General features: G+C 38.0%; 1 protein-coding gene and 1 long non-coding RNA gene across 11 annotated transcripts in view; one reads left to right on the forward strand and one right to left on the reverse strand.

Annotated features, from left to right (window-relative positions):
* The window catches only part of UIMC1 (ubiquitin interaction motif containing 1), a 132,389-nt gene that overhangs the window by 99,972 nt on the left and 11,253 nt on the right, over positions 1–21,164 (forward strand). The gene's annotated exons all lie outside the window — the stretch shown is intronic.
* LOC106006190 overlaps positions 1–21,164 on the reverse strand; it is a 43,350-nt gene that overhangs the window by 5,257 nt on the left and 16,929 nt on the right. For all 3 annotated transcript variants that reach the window (XR_001180129.2, XR_001180154.2, XR_001180133.2), the window contains one exon: positions 1,648–1,723. This is a non-coding gene — a long non-coding RNA (uncharacterized LOC106006190). The remainder of the gene's footprint in view (positions 1–1,647; positions 1,724–21,164) is intronic.

Here is a 21,164-nt window from a genome sequence, read left to right on the forward strand (position 1 = left end):
GAAACCAAATGTAGACTTATATCACCAGAGCCAGGATTTCTCATTGAACTTATTGAGAAGCTGAGACCATCAGGTGGGCAAAGGAGACTGTCATTCATTCAGGGAAAGCCTTTCAGATTCTCTTTATTCCCCTGGAACAAGGGCCAGTGACCCTGTATAATGCTGCTCAATGGGATTTACAATCTGGTTGTTAGGACTCTTTCAGATATAGATATATGTATGTATGTTTTCTGATAGACTTGGAAACCTGTATATTCTCAGCACTGTATGTCTTATAGCTCTGATCCAGATGTCTCAGACCTCCATGCAAAGATGTCTACTGTGTCCTGAATGACAGTAACACTTTATAAATTATTTATTTATTTTAATAAATATTTTTAGAAATATTTCATAAATATTTTTAGAAACATTTATTTATTTTTTATTTGAATAAAATAAAATTTTTATTCTATTTTTTTATTTTTAAATTTATTTGAGAGAGCAGGTGCTCACCTGAGGTTGGTGGGAGGGCCGGAGGGAGAGCATACTATGCAATGAGCTTGGAGCCCAATTCGGGGCTTGATCCCATGACTCATGAGATCATGACCTGAGCTGAAATCAAGAATTGGACACCCAACTGACTAATCTCCCAGGTGCCCCAAAACTTTCTTTTTCATAGGGAGGAGATATGTTTTAAAAATTCATTCAGGAGTGTAACTAGAATACTATAAATTTCAACAACAACTTGTCTACCTAGAATGCGAAATTTGATCCCTTTCTATCACCTATTGCCTTCCTCCTCAATGTTAGTTCATCCAGATACTTACAGAACATTTTTCTTTTCTTAATGGTGATAGAACTTATGTGGATTACTAAAGAAGTTTAAGACAGAATTTCTGCCATTAAGGAGCTTGCAGTCTCACTGGGGAGATAAGCATTAACCTAAGAAATTCATTAACAAGATGACACAAAGTCAATGATAATGTACTCAAATGAATGATTCTGACAGTAAGTTCAATAGGAAAAAGGAGAGCTGCAGTGAATAAGGGTGATGTCTCGGAGAGGATGAGTTTAGCCTAGGCTGGGAAGGCTGGATGGGTTTGGATAAATCCACGGCAAAGTAGGGGGCCCTTTCTCCTCCTATAGGTTAGATAAGATAGGAAGCAAGGGAAACAGCCACTAAACAACAGCTTCCACTTAATCTTCCTAGTAGTGTTAACTTGCTAACCTAAAATAACTCTCTATGACCCTATAAGAGAATTTGGAACAGAGAGTCCCCACTGGAACTGTCCCACTCTTTGCTTATTCCTGTGTCCTAGGAACAGAGTTTGGGGCTATAGGTGGGGTGGGGAAGTAGAGTAATTATGTAAAGCACCTCCTAGTGTGCCATGTGCCTGCCATATTGTAGGTCCTCAATAAGTTTGCTGTGTTTGTTTTTTTTCCCACCGGCTTTCCTCCCTGTCTTCCTTGCCAGAGATAGTAGTGATTGTTCTGATTCCTCTCACATATTATGACTGGAATCAGAGACCAAGCCCTCAACTTAGTTTTTGGTAAAAGGGAGTCTCTCCTGCCATGGAAAGGAAAGAGTTATTCTTGAAAACATGTAAACCAGACTGAGAGACTGTTAGCCCAAATGCCTAAGGGGGTGGAGTAAGAGAGAGGACTTACCTCCCAGAGTTAGGTGTCCAGCTCTCCCTTCCTTCCTGTTTTCACCCAAATCTGATCCTAGACATGCTTGATTTGGCTGTAAAAGAAATAGTAATTAGAGTCATTTACATGAAGTGTCTACCATTTATGCCTAGTTACCATGCAGCACAATAACAATTATGCATATCATTAAATATGTGTCTGATTAACTTTGCTGTAAGTTTTATTTGATTATTATACTACACTCTGGGTAAGTTGGCTCAGTCTGCTCAGTTTGTTGCTCAATGACATGGCTATCCACAAGGATGGAAAATTAGAGGGAGTGAGTGTTCTTTAAATGCATTGTTTGAGGGGAGAAGATTTGCTAAATTAATCTAGACTAGGACAAAGGCAGGTTGCCTTTGTATTTGCTTTCTGAAAAATGTGTTTGAGACCATTTTTATTTAAACATTTAGGAAGACTGAAGCTCTCCATTTACTCATTCAGTAATTAATAAATAATTGCTCTATACCAAGTACTATGAACAGACTATACAAAGCTCCTGCCGTCATGGAGTTTATATTCTAGCAGTGGGGTATTGACAATAAATAAATAAATATAGCATATGGTATGTATGTTATATTAATAATATTAATATAAATAAACATGCAGTATATTAAGTGGTGATAAGTATTTTGGAGAAGAAAAGAAAGCAGAGGACAAGGAGGTTAGGGAGTACTGAGGTCAGGAGGTAGCAATTTAGAATAGGTGGTCAGGGAAGGTCCCATTGAGAAAGTGACATCTGAGCAGAGACCTAAAGTAAGTGAGGAGTTTCAAGGCGGAGAGGAGAGTGGTTACAGATAGGGGGAACAGTAAGTGCAAAAACCTTTGGTTGTGAACAGCCTTGGTGTGTATGAGGAATGACAAGCCTGTGTGGCTGGAGTGAAGTAAGTGAGGGAAAGATAAACAATGAGATTAGAGAGGTGATTGGGGAGGGGATGCGTGGACAGATTGAATAGGGTTCTTAGGCCATAGTAAGAATTTTAGCTTTTAGTCTGAGCAAAGGGCAGGGTGTCGGGGAGAGCCATTGGAGGGATTTGAGCAAAGAATGAATTAGTATTGGAGCAAAGGATCACTCTGCTGTATGTATAGATTGTGGGGGTGGGGGATAAGAGTGGTGGCTGGGAGAACATCCAACATTTTATTTTTGGCAGTATGATAGAATGGGAGAAACATGGGCTTTGGAACTAGACAGATCTGAATTTAAATTTCAGCTGTAATACTTGTCATCTGGATAATATTTGACAAATGACCTCACCTTTTTGAGGATCAGATGCCTTGTTTGTAAAATTAGTTTGACATCATTAGGATTATCATAAGAATCAGAGACATTTTAGGGGCACCTGGGTGGCTTAGTCAGTTAAGTGTCTGCCTTCAGCTTAGGTCATGATCCGGGAGTTCCAGGATTGAGCCCTATACTGGGCTTCTTGCTCAGAGAGAAGTCTGTTTCTCACACTCTCTCTGCTTCCCCCAACACCATGCTTTCTCTCTCTCTCACTCTCCCTCTCAAATAAATAAATAAAATGCTTTAAAAAAATCAGAGACACTTTATAAAGTACCTAGCCCTATGCCTAGCATGCAGTAAATGTTCAATAAATGGTAGCTGCTGTTATTAACTGAATATTATTCCTGCCTGTGTAGTCTTTCTGAAGTCTCTGTCTGTGTGCCAATACGTAAAGGATAAGCCATCAGCCAGGTAGAGCTAAGGGCAAGATGAAAGGCAAGGATGTGGTAAGTTGGTAAGAATAATAAGCTAGTGAGAAATAGATTGTAGAAGAGTTAGGGGAGCTGAAGGCATTAGCTGTGTACACGTTGAGCCTAGATACAGGGGTGTGGCTTAGAGTCAGGATACTGTTAAGAGTAGATATTCTCTTCATGGATATCTCCCAGAAAAGTAATAATGGGTAAGTGGGTGGATGGAGGTCAGAGTCCTTGCTATAGACAGACTTGCCTAACAGCTAATAGAGGACTGAGGCCTAGAATAGGCTTGACTTGGGTGATTCAGCAAAAATCATAAAACCTGAACATCTCTAATGAAAAAAAAATTTTTAATTAGACAAAGTTTGACTATTTTTGTTTTATATACCTGAATTTATCTACCTGACTCTAGTTTGTGCCCCTACTTAGTCTTCTCACTTGTGTTAATACGGCTTTTGTTGTACCTAGGAGGTTAGATTAACTATATTCCTATTGACCCCTAACTATTGAGGTGTTAACAATTGGGAAATAGCATAGGTTTAGTAAAAATAACATGGATTTTGGAGACAGGCCTGTGGGGAGATACACAAATCCAAGCATATTGAGATTATAGTGCAGTTGGGCAGGAAAAGGCTTGCACATGAATAACTGTAACACAGGTTAGAATTACTAATGGACATACAGTCTCTGAGGAAATGTGATTAGAGACTAAGATAGAAGGGCATTAATGTAAAAGGCAAAATCACATAAAAAATATGAATAGTACACAGGAAAGAACAAGTGATTCAGTGAGGTTGTAGTATGGGCAGTACGAAAGAAAATAGTAGGCAATTGCAGAATGACAAATTAACTTGAAATATGTTGGTTAATATAGGGTAGAGTTTTTTTCAACTGTAAAAGAATTTTTTGTGTTTACTTCACTATAGTATATAGGACTCTTTGGGATGTAAGTGTTAAAAATATTATTCAAGTAACCTTTGAGCAAAAAACAAGTTAGTTTGCATGATAATTGGGAAGTCTGGCGTAGGTTTCAGACAGAGCTCGATCTAGGGTCTCAGATGATGTCTCTCCTCCATCTCTTGACTCTGCTTGTCTGTATTCAATAGATAGGTCTTTTCAAGGATGAACAAGATGTCTGCCTGCAGCTGTAGACTTAGCCTTTAATGGAAAGAAGGAGTGCTTTCTCCTGAAACTATAAGTCATTCTAGATAAAGACTTTTGATTAGGGTTTATTTGATTTAAGTGTCCATTCATGGTCTAGTCACTGTAACCAAGTAGATGGGTACGCATTGTTTATAAGTCAGAACGAGTAACAGAAAACCCTATTGATATCTGTGACAAAATTCTTTAAGTCACAGTAACACAAAACATTAACAATGGGTTTAATATATAGGGTTTCTTTTTCTCACATAACAAGGTATCTAAAATGAGGCAGTAGCTCAGCAATGTTAATGAGAATTTAGGCTTTTCTCTTTGGGCTCTACAACCCTTGACTTGTAGTTTCTTGAGTCATGGTTTCAAGATGACTTTTATTTTTATTTTATTTTTTAAATATAATTTGTTGAATTGCAGGTATATAGAGCTTATTTTTTTTTTTAAGATTTTATTTATTTATTTGTCAGAGAGAGTACACACAAGCAGGCAAAGTGGCAGGCAGAGGCAGCGAGAGGAGCAGGCTCCCTGCCAAGCAAGGAGCCCGATGTGGAACTCGATCCCAGGACCCTGGGATCATGACTTTAGCCGAAGGCAGCCGCTTAACCAACTGAGCCACCCAGGTGGCTTCCCCCCCCCCCCAAATCTTTAGACCTTAAGTCTGTGTTCCAGGCAGGAAGGAGGGGTCAAAGGGACAAGGCTGTAGATTTTGACTATTGCGGTCTAATACTTCTGTATTTAGGAATCTAATATTCTTATAATCTTGTGGAATTAGGTCAGTTTTAAATTTAGTATTTGTTTATGTCTTTTGTTGTTTGTATGACTTTATGTGTATAAAATTATACTGTCTTCAAAGTCATTGATTAATTTGCTTTGTATAGTGATTCAACTTAACAGAAATTTTTGTGTTCTGCTAAATTATTTAGTGAAGTGTTGTGCTGGGGGTTCTCAAGAGGTGGTAAAGGGATATGAGAGAGCCAACTGGGACCTCAGATTTATATTCAGGGAATTTACAGTCCAGTGTAGCAAATAGACTTGGGCATAGCTAAGTATGATAACAAATCAGCTGAAGTACTAAAATAGAGGCACTAACCACTTAAAAAGGTGGAAGGGATTACTTTTGGTTGGCAAGAAAAAGAACAGATTCTTATTTAAGTGTTCCCCTAATATCAAGCATGGGTTTTCTACCTTTTTTTTTTTTTTCTGTTAAACATAAACATCTAAGATAGCATGAGCCTTGGGGTGCCTGGCTGGGTCAGTCAGTGGAGCATGTGACTCTTGATCTTGGGGTTATGACTTGAAGCCCCACATTGGGTGTAGAGATTACTTAAAAAATAAAGTGTTTTAATAAAATTGAGCATGCTGGTGGTGTAAGCACTGTCTGAATTTCTGTTTAGCATTACTTCTTTAAACTAGGATTACTAAAAGTGGAATTACTGGATTATATCTATAAAGTTTTAAGATTGCTTTCTAGAAAGATTTCAGTCATTTCAGTTCTCACCACTAGCATAGGAGACTGTTATCGTCACAACACCATTCCAAATGCTGAGGAATATATTTTTTTTCTTTTTTACAGATCTTGGCCTATTTGATACTTAAATAATGTCATTTTACTATACTTTGTATTTCTTTGATTAGTAGTAATTTGAGATGTTTTTCTTTTTAAAAAAAGCCAATTAAAAAAGCCAAAAATCTCAACTTTGCCCAAGTATCTTTTGGGTTCTTAGTCATTTATATAAGTTCTTTATAAATGATTTGCCTTTTGCTTCCAGGGTGCTTTCCAGGTTTTTTCTATCCATCCATCCATCAGTTTTCACCAAATTCCCAGATTTTTGCAGCCTGAGACAGTAACCTCCTTGTGTGAATACTGTCGAAGCTTTTATTTCTTAAACAGGAGTGCTGATTCTGTAGGAAGATCTAATTGGTGTGAATAGAGGTGGCACTGATATGGGAAAAGAGTATTGGAATCCAAGCAGAATTAAGGGACGGGGTGGGCATCAAGGAGAAAGGATAAAGAATTTATTGCTACTGATGAGGTAGGAGAAGGTTGTGGCCTGGTACGAGTCAGCAGGAGGAATCGGCAGGAGCCAGATGCCCAAACTGGTATGCTATTTAGTAGATTCCTCTTTGATAACTTGACCCCAGAACTGTTTGGCATTTTCTGGAATAGCCACCATCTTATTTGAATGCTTATTGACATAGCTACTGGATGAACGCTTAGACCAGTACTTTCATCCCAGACTTGTTAAGTTGCACTGCATGTAACCCTTCTTCTCTTGTATTAATAATGTAGCAGCAGTGTTCTTCTTCCCTCCCTTCCCCTTGCATCTTGGTTGTCTTCTGCCAACTTCTGTTCAACCTTTCTGTGGAACATTTCCTCATATCTGCTCCATTGTGATACAGTAATAAAATTGTGTGATTTGGCATATGAAATGTCAGTCTGACTGTAGTCTGGGTCTGCTTGAGTCCTAGGTGCCTTTACTCTTCTCATCGTATTCCTTTTAACATTGACTTTGTCTTTCTTCAGTTACCCCTGCTCGTTGTGCCTTGCTGCTAAAGAGCCAGACCTCAGGATTTCTTTTAACAGTTTTCTTCTGCCAGATGTGCTTATTCTTTCCTTGAAAAATAAAATAGCTCTTATTAACACCTGAGTTAATACCCAAAGCATTATGTGTTGAAGGAGTATTATCAGCTAAAAACCACTTTAGATAAGTTCTCATCTCAGACTTCATGATCTAGTCACACCTTTTAATTCAGCATCTAGAGCATTTTGAGAAAGAAGAAAGTTCAAGGAATTAATATTAGATAAGTCATTTCCATTAGAACTACCTTAGGGCCATAGACAGGACTTTAGTTACCTTAGAAGATAAGTATTAGTGTTATCTTCACTTTATTCACAAGGAAACTGTCATCGGAGAGTTTTAGTACTTGTCCAGCATCAGATAGTTAATAAGCAAGTAGAACCAGGGCCAAAGCTCAAGTTGGCTTGATTCCAGGGCTAGCATTCTTCATTGCTACAGGTTCTATCTGCCTTCCCATGTCTGGAGATGGGAATATACATAGTCAGGAAAGTTTGAGGAGACCATGAAAACCTCAGCCAGTTTTAGGAAGCCAGAGTACTAGAATCCTTCATCCCTGAATGCAAACATGAAATCTGATCTCATCAGAATTGACCTTGTCAGCTTTTCAGTTACCTGGAAAAAACTATTTGGTGGATTCAGACTACTTCCTAGTGAACAGAGTTGATATGACGTAAGTTACCTCTGAAAAGCATGTGTGCAAAGTGAAAGGATCAGATGCTATCAGAATTACTTCTGGTGGTGGCTGTGGAAATTGTCCATTCACAGGCTGACTTGTTACTAAGGAGTCTAAGTGCATAATATAAAGGAAACACTTGATAGCAAGGTACTATTTTTCCATTAAGTAAAAGGATTTAATTTGCTGAGTCTTTACAAATCATACCTAGTATCAACCAGTAAGAGCTACCATTTATGAGTACCTGCTATATACCAGGAACTGTGCTTTTTATATATTTTGCATTAATTCTCATAACAACCTTTGAAGCAGATATTATTCTACTTTTATAAAAGAGGAAACTGATGAAAATAATTTGAGGAAAAATTATTTCCCCAATATCACATACCTAGAAAGTGGCAGAACTGGGCTATACAATCAGCTTTATCATTATTATTATTATTATTATTATTTATTTTTTACACAACAGCCTTAATTAAAAAGCTTGTACTGCAAAGACTTATCCAGGAATGTTCAGGTTAAAAAAAACAAAAACAAAAACAAGATTCAGAACACTAAATTTAATATAATAGTCAATATATCATTTTAAGAATTTACATTAAAACTGTATATTTCTATAAGAATAAACATAATTTTGAGAATAAGGGTTCTTCTTGGTGGAGGTAGGTGGAGGCAGAGGTTGGGATCAGAAGTACACAGTTAAATAATCCGTTTTGAGAATAGTGTAGTTTTTAAGTTGGGTGATTGGTTTGGATATATTTTCTTTTGTATGTATTATTAGCATTTTAAAGAGCTTATATGTTTCTATTACACTTCTCGTCTTTCATTTCACTTCTATAGGAGCCTTGATGAAGCAGCCACTAGTAAAATTCAGAAAAGTTCAGAGTTTTTTTTTCCTCCATACAAAACACATTTAGTATTACCTTAATTTAGGCTCTGATGACAGTATGCGACCACTGATATAATTGCCATTAATGATTTTTTTTTTAAAGATATTATTTATCTGACAGAGAGAGACACAGCGAGAGAGGGAGCAGAAGCAGAGGAAGTTGAGGAGAGAGAAGCAGGCTTCCTGCCAAGCAGGGAGCCTGATGCGGGGCTTGATGTGGGGCCTGATGTGGGGCTCAATGTGGGCCTCAATGTGGGGCTTGATTCCAGGATCCTGGAATCCATGACCTGAGCCGAAGGTAGATGCCTAACGACTGAGCCACCTAGCCTCCCCTACCATATTGATTTTTAAGAGAGAAGCCTCTTGGGGCTTTTTTTGGGTTCTTTATATCTGTGCTACCTTTCATATCAGTTTCTTAAAAAGAAAACAGCCAGCTTAATTTTTACTACTGTCTTGTAGAAGGACCATGGGTTGTGTTTGTTTTAAATACAAACATAAAATTTGACATAAAAATTGAGAAATTGATATGTATTTTTTCTCCCTTAGCACTTTAAAGACTTTATTTCACTTTCTTCTGGCCTCCATACTTTCTGATAAGAAATCTGTGATCATTCATATTGTTGTACCCCTGTAAGTTGAAAATGTCACATTTGCCTCATTCTTTTTGTATGTTAAGTAATCTTGAATTTTATATTGGACACTATGAATGTTATTTTGTGGATATTCTAGAGTCTGTCTTCTCAAAGTATTGTTTGTTTTATTAGTTAACTGGGTTAGAATCAAACTGCTCATTCTTGTTTGGGGAGGCAGTTCAAATCTTAATTTGGTTCTTTTATCCTCAACTGGATTTTCTCTTGTACATGAGTGATTCTGGAGTCAGTTGGATACTTGGGTAGTTTATTTATAGAAAGTGGGTCTTCCCTTTCAAGTTTTTCTTCTCACCATATTTGTCAGTTTGGATTTTTCTGATGTTTTTATATGACTAGATTCAGGTTAAACATTTTTGGCAAGAATATAACAAAGAGAATGTTGTAGTCTTCTAAATGCATCATGTCTTAGTTATTTGGGGCTGCTGTAACAAAGTACCACAGACTGGGTGGCCTATAAACAACAGAACTTATTTCTCACAGTTCTGGAGGCTAGAAGTCTGAGATCAGGGGCCAGCATTGTTGAGTTCTAGAGAGAGCCTTCTTCTGGGTTATAGATCACTGACTTTTTGCTATGTCTCATGTGATAAAAGGAGAGCGCTCTGGTTTCTTCAGCCCCTTATGATGGCACTAATCCCATTCATGAAGGCTCCAATCTCTCATGAGCTAATCACTATGCAAGGGCCTCACCTTCTAATACTATCACATTGGGAGTTAGAATTTCCACATATGAATTATGGGGGGACACAAACAGTCAGTCCATAACATCACATCAAGGGCAAATCATCATCAGTTTGTACTAGTGGCATTGTTAAATTTGATCTCTCTTTAAGCTGGTGTCTACCAGATTTTTTTCTATGAAGTTACCCTTTCCCCTTTTTGTGATCAGTATGTCATCTATGGCATATTGCTTTGATGCTATATGAATATTCTAGTCCCAAGCAGACTTTCACCCATGGTGTTAGCATCAATTGGTGATTCTTGCTTAAATTAATTATTACTATAACAGTAAATGATTATTTTTTTAAATTTCTGCCGTTGTTCTACATTGATTAGCTGACATTGTTTTGTGAAGAGGAACTTTCTTCCTTATCCCTTGTTAGTATTTTTTAATGTGGAATGAACTCATGGATTCATTTTTTTCTTGAGATTTTTTTAAATTTTGAAGTCATCTCTGTGTTCAGTGTGGGGCTCAAAATCACAACTCCAAGATCAAGATTTGCATTTTCCTCTAGCTGAGCCAGACAGGTGCCCTGGATTCATTTTTCAAATTCAGTGTGTTGTAATTCATTCTTTCCAGTAGTCATTTTGGTGTTCCAGTTGTTCCACATTTGATCAGTGGAAGTCCCTTGAGGTTGTCTTCTGTAAATTTTGGGTATATGCCCATCAATTATTCTGAGCACTTCCTTTTTACTACAAGAGGTTATCGGTTACCATGACTTATTTTGTTTAGATCTGGAATTTGCCATTTCCCAACGGCTCTACTCCTAATCATTAGGCTGTTTTGCCTTCTAACAGTTTTTTTGAGCATCATGTCTTTATTGTAGAAGATTTTAGGGAAATTTTATTCAGAAAAAATTTATCCATGGCCCTGTCCAATCCAAAACACTGCTATAATTTGATATGTATCCTTTTTTTCCCTTTTTTTTTTTTTAACATAGTTTTTACTGGCACATTTTATATTGAGCCTAGCTTTTATTTTCATTGTTTAACAGTATAATGAATCCTTATAAACTTATTTTCCAGCTTCAGCAGTATCAACATATGACTAATCTTTTTTCACTTATAACATGCCTCCCACCCACTCCCAGATTTTGGGGAAGCAATTTTTAAGCATATATCATCTATAAATACTTTAATATATATCTCTAAAAGGTAAGGACTATTTTTTTAAAAAAATACAGCCACAGTACCACTATTACACAAGTCAGCATCTCTTTTCCCTAATTATCTCATAAGTTTTTAAAAATGGTTTGTTCAAATTAGGGTCCAAACAAGTTTTATACATTGCATTTTGTTGATGTCACTCAAGTCTGTTTTAATCTCTGTTATCCTCCTTTCTCTCTCTTTTTTTCTTTACAGTTTATTTGTTAAAGAGACTAGCTTTTTGTCTTTCAAAATTCCCTTTCTGGATTTTGCTGATTGTATCCCTGTTCTATCTTTAGTGTTACTCTGTTCTAGACAGTGATTTCTGAAAACTTCTAGTTAGATTTGAGGCTTGATCAGGTTCAAGGTTTGATCAGATTCAGTTTGGATTTTTTTTTTTTTTTTGAGAAGAGTATGTTATAGATGATATTGTATGTTCCATATTGCATCAGTTTGTGAAGCAATCTTTATGATGTTATCTTTTATGATGTTATGATTGATCAGTAGGGTCAACCTAATTCATTCATTAGAAAGCCAGTGCTTTCAACTAATGATCATTGGTGATCATTGCCTAGATCTGTTATTTCATGAAGGATGTCTCCTAATATATTTTTTTAAGATTTATTTATTTATAAATAAACAGAGAGACACCTTCTGAGTAGGGGGAGGGCTGAGGGAGAGAATCTCAAGCAACTGCCTGCTGAGTAAAGAGCCTGCCGTGGGGCTTGATCCCAGCATCCTGAAATTACTACCCGAGCTGACTGAGCCACTCAGGCAGCCTGTCTCCTAATATTTAAACAGTTATAAAGTGGTATATATATGGGGGGAGAAAAAAAAAGGCAACATAGAAAAATCATTACCCCCTCCACCATTATTGTTAATATTTTGGTGTATTTTCCGTTTTTATTTTGAATCCCTGTGTAGTATTTCATCTTGTGTTTGAACATTAGGTTGTTTAAATATTTCATTGTTAAAAAATGGTTTGATAAAATATCTTTGTCTTATGAATCTCATTTAAATTCAGATGATTTCCTCAGTATTGATTCCAAAAATGTAATTCATGGGTCAGTAGATATGAATTATTTTAAAATTCTAGATAAATATTGTCAAATTGCTTAAATTCCAGCTGTTAAAAAAATTCTGCTATAAATATTATGCACAAGTACTAGTAAGAACTAGACAAGTGACTTTTTCTAAGACCTCTAAATTATTCAATACCTCATAGATTGAGGAATTTTGTTCATAAAAATATAATGGTGGTAGACCCTTTATTTTATCTTAAGTAGGGATTATGTGACTTTAAGATTTTTCTTAGTATTTACTCTTGCCTTTAACCTCAGGTTGGGGGGCACTGCTAAGAATATTTTTATATTATTACTTTTGTCTTTGTATGAACAGGTATTGAGCAAGCCGTGCTGACACTTTAGATGCAATGGCTAGCTATAGCAGCACTGAAGGTTAGGGTCAGGAGCTCAGCATTCAAGTGCACCTCTTGAGAAAGCAAGCTTATCTCTAAACTTGAGAGGAAATTACTACAACTTGAATAGGACAGGGGACCTTTATGGCTTCTCTGAAACAAAGAAGACAATTTGGTATTGTGGTACTGACTTTGGAGTCTAACAGACTGAATTGTATCTAAGACCAGGTATTTACAGAATTGAGGCCTCTGAGTCTTTTTTATTTTGCTTGTCTGTAAATTGGACCCAGTGATGCCTGCCTGTTTTAGGGTTGTTTATACTTAGAAAGTGTCAACATAATCATTAGAGTATTTGAATTAGAAGTTATCTTTAGTAGAATAAGATTATCAAGTCTAGTACCTGAGAGAGCAAAAGGAATTTATTTATTGAATGGAATGAGGTAGATATGGCTTTTCTGTTTCAAAAGTTATTTTAGATCAGACTCAAGAGACAATTTCATCTAAGTTATAATAATATTCTGTTGGTTCTTTTTTTAAAGCATTTTATTTATTTTGAGAGAGAGAGTGTATGCACAAGCATGGGGGAGGGGCAGAGAAAGAGAGGGAGAAGCAGACTTCCCACTGAACAGGGAGCCAGAAGTGGGGCTCAATCCCAGGACCTCAGGGTCATGACATGAGCTGAAGGTAGGCATTCAACCGACTGAACCACCTAGGCACCCCCAAAATATTCTCTTGTTCTTAAAGCCAAGAAAATACTCTGGAAAACTTCTGAATAAGAAATGACCTTGCAAATTGATGAATTATACATATGTATATATCGAGTGTCAATTTTATGCCAGGAATATAGAATACTGAAGTGGTTAAGAGACAGTCTGCTGGGGGAGATAAGTAGGTAACACAGTAAATAGAGTGTTGTGTGAAAAGTGCTGTGATAGATGCACAGAGAGCCCTGTTTAAGTATAAAGTTTGGGACCTTCTTGGGTCAGGGAAGACTTCCTGGGTACTGCCACTGTTAATGCTGGGCCTGAGTTATTCTGAGAGTAGTATGGAAGATTGGAAGGGTTGAGGCTAGAAAAAGGGAGAGAAGTAACAAAGGAGTGTCAGTGGAAGAGGAGAGATAGGAGAATCTTTCAGTGAGAGAATCAATCACACTTTGTGACTGGGGATCAGGTTGAAAGAAGGGAGCTTTGATTTAGGTTTCTGCCTAAGCCCATGTAGGGTGCTCAACTTAAGAGTCCCCCTGAGTAAAATTTAGAAGATGACTATATTAATTATACTGTATTATTTATGTTCCTTTATATATAGCACCTACTATAACCCAGGTACTCTTATATAATCTGAGAATACAATTCTGAACAAAAGAGAAATCTGTGCTCTCGTGAAACTTACATTCTCATGGAAAAAACAAATGATAAATAAAACTTAAGAAAAATAAGGCAAGAATCAGAGGATAGAGAGGAAAGGGCAGGGAAGGCAGTGGGCGGCGGGTGGAGGGGAGCTCTTAACTTATTAGATCAAGGAAGACTTCTTAAGGTGACATTTGAATCGAGTCATTCCAGGTAAAGGGAATAGCTATAAAGCTTCTAAAGCAAGAGTGTGTTTGACATGTGTCTTATAGCAGCAGGGAAGCCATAATGAGACAGTGGGATGAGCAACAGGGGAAAAGAGAGGAGAGATCAGATCAGTGATCAGATTATCTGGGTTTTTGCACTTTATTCTAACTATGATGAAATGGCATAGAACGGTTGAGAGCAAGGAAGTGATGTAATCCAGCTCTGGCTACTGTGTGAAATGTAGAAGGCCAGGAGCAAAAGTAGAAGTGAACAGGAGGCACTTGGAATATTCCAGGCAGGGTCTAATGTTTCTTTGGATCATAGTGATAGCCGTGAGGTAAAGAAGTTGCCAAATTTGGGATGTATGTTGAGGATTGAACTTACAGGATTTTCTGGAGTAAGACAGAAAACTCGGGTAACACCATAGTTTTGCCCTAAGCAACTGGTTTAGTTATGACTCCATTTTTTGAGATTAGGAAATTCAAGGGATCCAAAATAGCCAAAACAGTCCTGAAACAGACCAAAGTTGAGGGTTCACACTTCTTAATTATATACTTACCAATCAAGACAGGATGCTGCTGGCATAAGGAAATAGATGGATGGATGGATGGATGGAATAGAATTGAGAGCTCAGAATTAAAACCATACATTTATAGCTAACCAGGTTTTGACAAGGCTATCAAGATAATTCAGTAGGGGGAAATAGTCTGTTCAACAAATGGTGCTAAGACGACTGAATATCCACATGCAAAAGAAAAAGTTGACTCCCTTCACACTATATACAAAAAATAGATCAAAGACCTAAATGTAAATACTGAAAACTCTGTAGCTCTCTTAGAGGTAAATCTTCAGGATCTTAGATTTGACAGTGGGTTCTTAGATAGGACACCAAAAGTTTAAGCAATATAAGACAAAAATAGATAAATTAAATTAGACACCATCAAAATTTAAAACTGCTGTGCATCAAAGGATGCTATCAAAAAAGTAAAAAGAAAAATATACAGAATGGGAGAAAATATCTGTAGAATTTGTCTTTTAAGGGTCTGGATTCCAGAATATATAAAGAACTTTTAGCATTCAACAACAAAAAGACAACCCAATTAAAACAAAGGACTTGGGCGCCTGGGTGCTCAGTGGGTTAAGCCATTGCCTTCGGCTTAGGTCATGATCTCAGGGTCCTGGAATTGAGTCCCGCATGGTGCTCTCTGCTCAGCGGGGAGCCTGCTTCCCTCTCTCTCTCTCTGCCTGCCTCTCTGCCTACTTGTGATCTCCCTCTGTCAAATAAATAAGTAAAATCTTTAAAAAAAAAACAAAACAAAACAGACAAACAAACAAAAAAAGGCAAAACAAAACAAAACAAAGGACTTGACCACAATAGCCAACCTATGGAAAGAACCTAGATGTCCATCAACAGATGAATGGGTAAAGATGTGGTGTGTGTGTATACACACACACACACACACACACACACAATGGAATACTATGCAGCCATCAAAAAACTAAAATCTTGCCATTTGCAATGATGTGGATGAGCTAGAGGCTATTATGCTAAGCAAAATAAGTCAGTTGGAGAAAGACTAATATCATATGATCTCACTGTTAAGAGGAGTTTTAGAAACAAGACAGAGGATCATAGAGGAAGGGAGGGAAAAAATGAAACAGAATGAAACCAGAGAGGGAGAGAAACCATGAGACTCTTAAATCTCAGGAAAAAAACTGAGGGTTGCTGGAGGGGAGGAGTGAGGAGGGATGCAGTTGTTGGGTGATGGACGTTGGAGAGGGTATGTGCTATGGGGAATGCTGTGCATTGTGTAAGACTGATGAATCATATACCTGTACCCCTGAAACAAATAATACATTTTATGTTAATTTAAAAAAATTTTAAAAAACCAAAAGCACTCAAGTAGTTATTTCTCCAGAGATGTACAAATGGCCAGCAAGCACATGAAAAAATGATCACTATCAATCGTCAAGAGAGAAATTCAAGTCAAAACCACAAGATACTTCACACCCACTAGGATCGCTATTTAAAAAAAAAATAAAAGTAACAAATGTTGGCAAGAATTTGGAGAAATTGGAAACCCCCCCAAGTACATTTTCTGTGGGAATATAAAACGGTGCAGTGGTCCTGAAAAAAAATTCCTTGGTATGCATTCCTGATATATGCAACAGCTTGGATGAACCTTGGAAACATATGTTAAGTGAAGAAAGCCAGTCACAAAAGACGAAACATAGTATGATTCCATTTATATGATGTGCCCAGAATGGGCAAACCTATAGAGACAGAAGTAGGTCAGTGGTTTGTCTAGGGCTGGAGGTTAGCAGGGGAATGGAGAGTGACTGCTAATGGGAACAGGTTTCTTTTTCAGTTATTGGAAAATACTATAAAATTGATAGTGGTGAGGGGCACCTGGGTGGCTCAGTGGGTTAAAGCCTCTGCCTTCGGCTCAGGTCATGATCTCAGGGTCCTGGGATCGAGCCCCGCGTTGGGCTCTCTGCTCAGCAGGGAGCCTGCTTCCCCCACCCCTCTCTGCCTGCCTCTCTACCTATTTGTGATATCTGTCTCTCTCTCTCTCTCTGTCAAATAAATAAGTAAAATCTTTAAAAAAATTTTTTTTTTAAATTGATAGTGATGATAGTTGTACAACTATGAAAATACTAAAAACCATTGAATTACACTTTAAGTTAGTGAACTATGTAATATGTGAACCATATCTCAATAAAGTTGTTGTATCAAAACAAAAAACGGTGACTCCAGAGTCAGGACGGATACTAGAGGTTTGAGGATAGCAGAGGAGAAATTAAATAGTCTCTGGGAGAGTAGAAGAATAAACTGACTACGGAAACATGATGATTGCTGAGCAGTACTGAGGAGCCACTAGAGCTGTGTGGTCTTAAATATACTGTGAGCCTGTCAGCACTGTTGTGCTGCTTGTAAGGACACGTAATAAGTAGGTAGAAGGTTGGATTTAGCCAAAATAGAGTTTTACCAGGGAGAACAACAGAAATTAGAAACGAGTTGAGAGAATATTCAAGGGAATGGTTAATATGATAATCGTGAAATCTAAGTTAGGTAAAAAGTGAGGCCATGACAGGGTAATGGACAATGAAAAGGTGATAGTCTAGAATTGAAACATCCCAGTGGGGCTGAAGGATTATTGGGAGTCAGGATATTAGAGGGAGTGACTTGGAGGAGATGGGTGGTGGTGATCAGAGACACCCGGGACATCTGAAAATGAGATCTTGGAAGTGGCACCGTTACTATTGGCAGGCTCAACCAGAACCAGGGTTGAGGAATTAGGGTTCTTGAATTGGAACCGGAGAACACAGAAAATGAATTGGCTCTTTCTTACTTCTCCCAAGGATCGCACACAACTAGCACCATTCGAGATGCAAAGGACAGAGGCTAATTCATTACATACAATGGATGTCTTGGGCATTAGGCCTACTTTTCTCTCAGAACCCCACTTGAGAAAGGCTGAGATGGTAGCATCCACAGGAGCTGATAGCCAAAAGCTCAAGGAACTGAGAGGCCAGCATATTGGACAGGCCATACCTTAGGTTGAACCTACGAAAACTCCAACCTCATAGGCTTCAGACTAATATGTAGATATTAAAGTCACCAAGAATGATGGCAGGAGTGGTGAAGAGATAAGATAGTAAGCGCTATGTTAAAGTTTTCAAATAATGGCCAGGAAGTGATGTGGCTGGTAAGGGGCACGTGACCAGGAGGATAGTAGATGACTTCAGTGGGCGGGTAGCAGGGCTAGCACAGTGGTTTGTGTTTCATACTAGGTTTTTCTAGTAGTCTGGAAACAAATGAGAGGCTGCTTACCCCACCTCCAGGTCAGTAGTACCATGGTATAAAGAAGAAGAAATAGCCAGTACTTGAGAAGTGCAAAGAGAAACAGTATCTTCGGAGGACAGCCATCTTTCAGTGAGACCAAGCGGATGAAGGAAACGTTCACACAAGCAGCTGAAAACATCGGGGGTTTTATTGATCACGGACACAGGTTCCAAGGGAGAAAGTCATTTTGAGAATAGGAAGATCAAGTTAGCTTACAAAAGTCCCTCCAGATAACAGTCAGGTGGGGTTGAGAATCTATGTGATGAGAGCTGCCATGGGACATTTGGATTTCCCGTGGTGTCCAAAGTAAACACTTAAGGCAGGACAGGATTAGTCGCGGTTCTCTCTTAAAGGAGCAGTGCTAGCCAAAGGAGGTGTCCATATGACAAAGATGTTCTCCATCTGTGGGGTCATATATGATAGCCAGTAGTCACATGTGGCGACTGAGCACTTGAAATGTAACACACACAAAAATGAAAAAAATATCAGTGAACTATGAGACCATTTTTAGGTGGCCTAATACACAGGTAACCACGGTCCCTACAGGGGGGGAAGGGACAGAAAAAAATTTTTGAGGAATTAATGACTCAGAAAATTCCAAACTTGATAAAAACTATAAATCTGTTGATCCAAGATGTTCTAGGAAGCACAGACATAAGAAACAGCATTAGAGGGGGAGCCTGGGTGGCTCAGTGGGTTAAGCCTCTACCTTTGGCTCAGGTCAGGATCTCAGGATCCTGGGATCGAGCCCCGCATCAGGCTCTCTGCTCAGTGGGGAGCCTGCTTCCCCCCTCTCTCTCTGCCTGTCTCTCTGCCTACTTGTGATCTGTCAAATAAAATCTTAAGGAAAAAAAAAAACAGCACAAATTTTAAAAGCACATCATAATTAAGTTGTTTCAAACCAGAGATAGAGGGAAAAAAAAACCCTGAATATCATTCAGAGAAAAAAGGACATGTTACGTGCAGATGGGAAAAACAAGAATTAGTCAGATTTCTTATTAGGAACAACACACTGCAACTCCATATGGTTCTGTCTAATAAGCAGATATTAAAGTCAACAAGAATGATGACAGGAGTGGTGAAGAGATAAGATCGTAAGTGGTATGTGAAAGGAAGTGGGGTAGTTGATGGGGTGGCAAGAAGACAGGCAAAATCTTATAAAATTCTGAAAGAAAAAGGTTACCAACCTAAATTTCTATACCCAGCAAAAAAATCTTTAAAAAATGAGGGCTACTAAATGTAATAAAGTATTTCAGATTAGATCCAAGAATATTTAGTGGGGGGTAGTAGTAGGAAAACTGGTGAAATTTGAATAAAGTATGGAGTTTAGTTGATAGTTGTGTACCAAAGAGGTGCCTGGGTGACTGAGTCAGTTGGGAGACAACTCTTGGTCTCAGCTCAGGTCTTGATCTCAGGGTCGTGGGTCTGATCCTGGGTTGGGCTCCGCGATGGGTGTGGAGCCTGCTTTGAAAAAAAAAAAAATTATGTACCATTGTTAATGTTTTAGTTCTGACAAAGGTACTGTGGTTACGTGAGATTTTAACATTAGAAGAAAGTGAGCATTATAAAGAACATTATAAAGAAATTTCTACATTGTCTTTCCAATACTTTTTTACAATTCTAAACTATTCCAAACTAAAAATGTTATTAAAAATTTAAAAGATGAAATAGAGACTTTTCAGATATACTAACACTGAAACAATTAATCACCAGAGACTTAATTCATAAGAAATATTTAAAGTCCTTGAGGCAGGGGCGCCTGGTGGCTCAGGCGCTTCCCCCCTCTCTCTGCCTGCCTCTCTGCCTACTTGTGATCTCTGTCTGTTAAATAAATAAATAAAATCCTAAAAAGATATTTTAGGTGGCCTAATACACAGGTAACCACGGTCCCTACAGGGGGGCAAGGGACAGAAAAAATTTTTTTAGGAATTAATGACTCTGTCATTAATGTGATCTCTGTCTGTTAAATAAATAAATAAAATCTTAAAAAGAAAAATAATAAAGTCCTTGAGGCAACAGGAACACTACAGTGGACTGGATTGTGTCATCATGCCTCATGTAACTGAGGAGCTCAATTTTAAATTTTATTCTAATTAAGATTTCAGTTTAAACAGCCACACATCTCAGAAAATGGTCGATAATTCTAATGACAGCCTTTTTGCTGGATCTTTAAGGAGAGTACTTATAATACTGGGTCTTTAAGGAGAGTACTGGTAATACTGAGATAGGCATCATGTGGATGGAACAAGCCTCCCCTTCTTCCTCTTACTTCCCACTGAGGAAATGCTAGGTTGGAGGATGGTCAGTCATAGCAGGACCATATATAAAATTCTGTGGCCTCCCTTTTTTTTTTTTTTTTTTACAATTTTAAAATTTATTCATTAGAGGGCTTGCGAAAGCATGAGCATGGGGGGGGGTTGGCTAGAGGGAGAGGGAAAAGCAGGCTCCCTGCTGAGCAGGGAGATGGACATGGGGCTGATCCCAGAACCCCAGGATCATGACCTGAGCAGAAGGCAGATGCTTAACTGACTGAGCCACCCAGACACCACTCTGGCCTCCCATTTTTTTCTACTGAGATAGTTTTGAGTTTGAGGGAGATAGACTGAGTAGAATTTCTCTTGTTTGTATATATAATTTCCACTCTCCTCAAGGAGTCATCATCTTCAATGTTTATAGTTCCAGGCCACATGTTTTTACTTTTTAGAGGGGTTTATTAGAGAGAGAGAGAGGGAGAGAGACAGAGAGCAAGCACATGAGCGAGGGGAAGGGCAGAGGGAGAGGGACAATCTCTGTTGAGCAGGGATCCAGACTTGGGGCTCTATCCCAGCTCAATCCCACACACCCACATGTCTTTATTTTTGATTGCTTGTCTTTAGATTTTGGAAACAGTGTAGAAACAAATGTTTACACAGTATTGATAATTGTTCTGTAAGGTTTTGGTTACTTACTTGACCATTCTTTTTGTACAAATTAGTATGAGAACTAAAGATTAAGCCCTAATCTAAATTATAGATAAGCTGGGCACTAGTTCTAAGGGTAGTCTTTTTTAAAAATTTATTTTTATTTTTTTATTAACATTCTAAGGGTAGTCTTAAATCTTTAGATAAAGCTAAGAAGTAATAAGCTGGAATAATAACGGGAATTACATAATAATAACAACAAAGGTTTGTTGAGG

This window comes from Mustela putorius, unplaced genomic scaffold (genome assembly GCF_011764305.1).
Source record: "Mustela putorius furo isolate JIRA1106 unplaced genomic scaffold, ASM1176430v1.1 tig00000145_pilon_pilon_pilon, whole genome shotgun sequence".
In the NCBI taxonomy this organism is placed as follows: domain Eukaryota; kingdom Metazoa; phylum Chordata; class Mammalia; order Carnivora; family Mustelidae; genus Mustela; species Mustela putorius.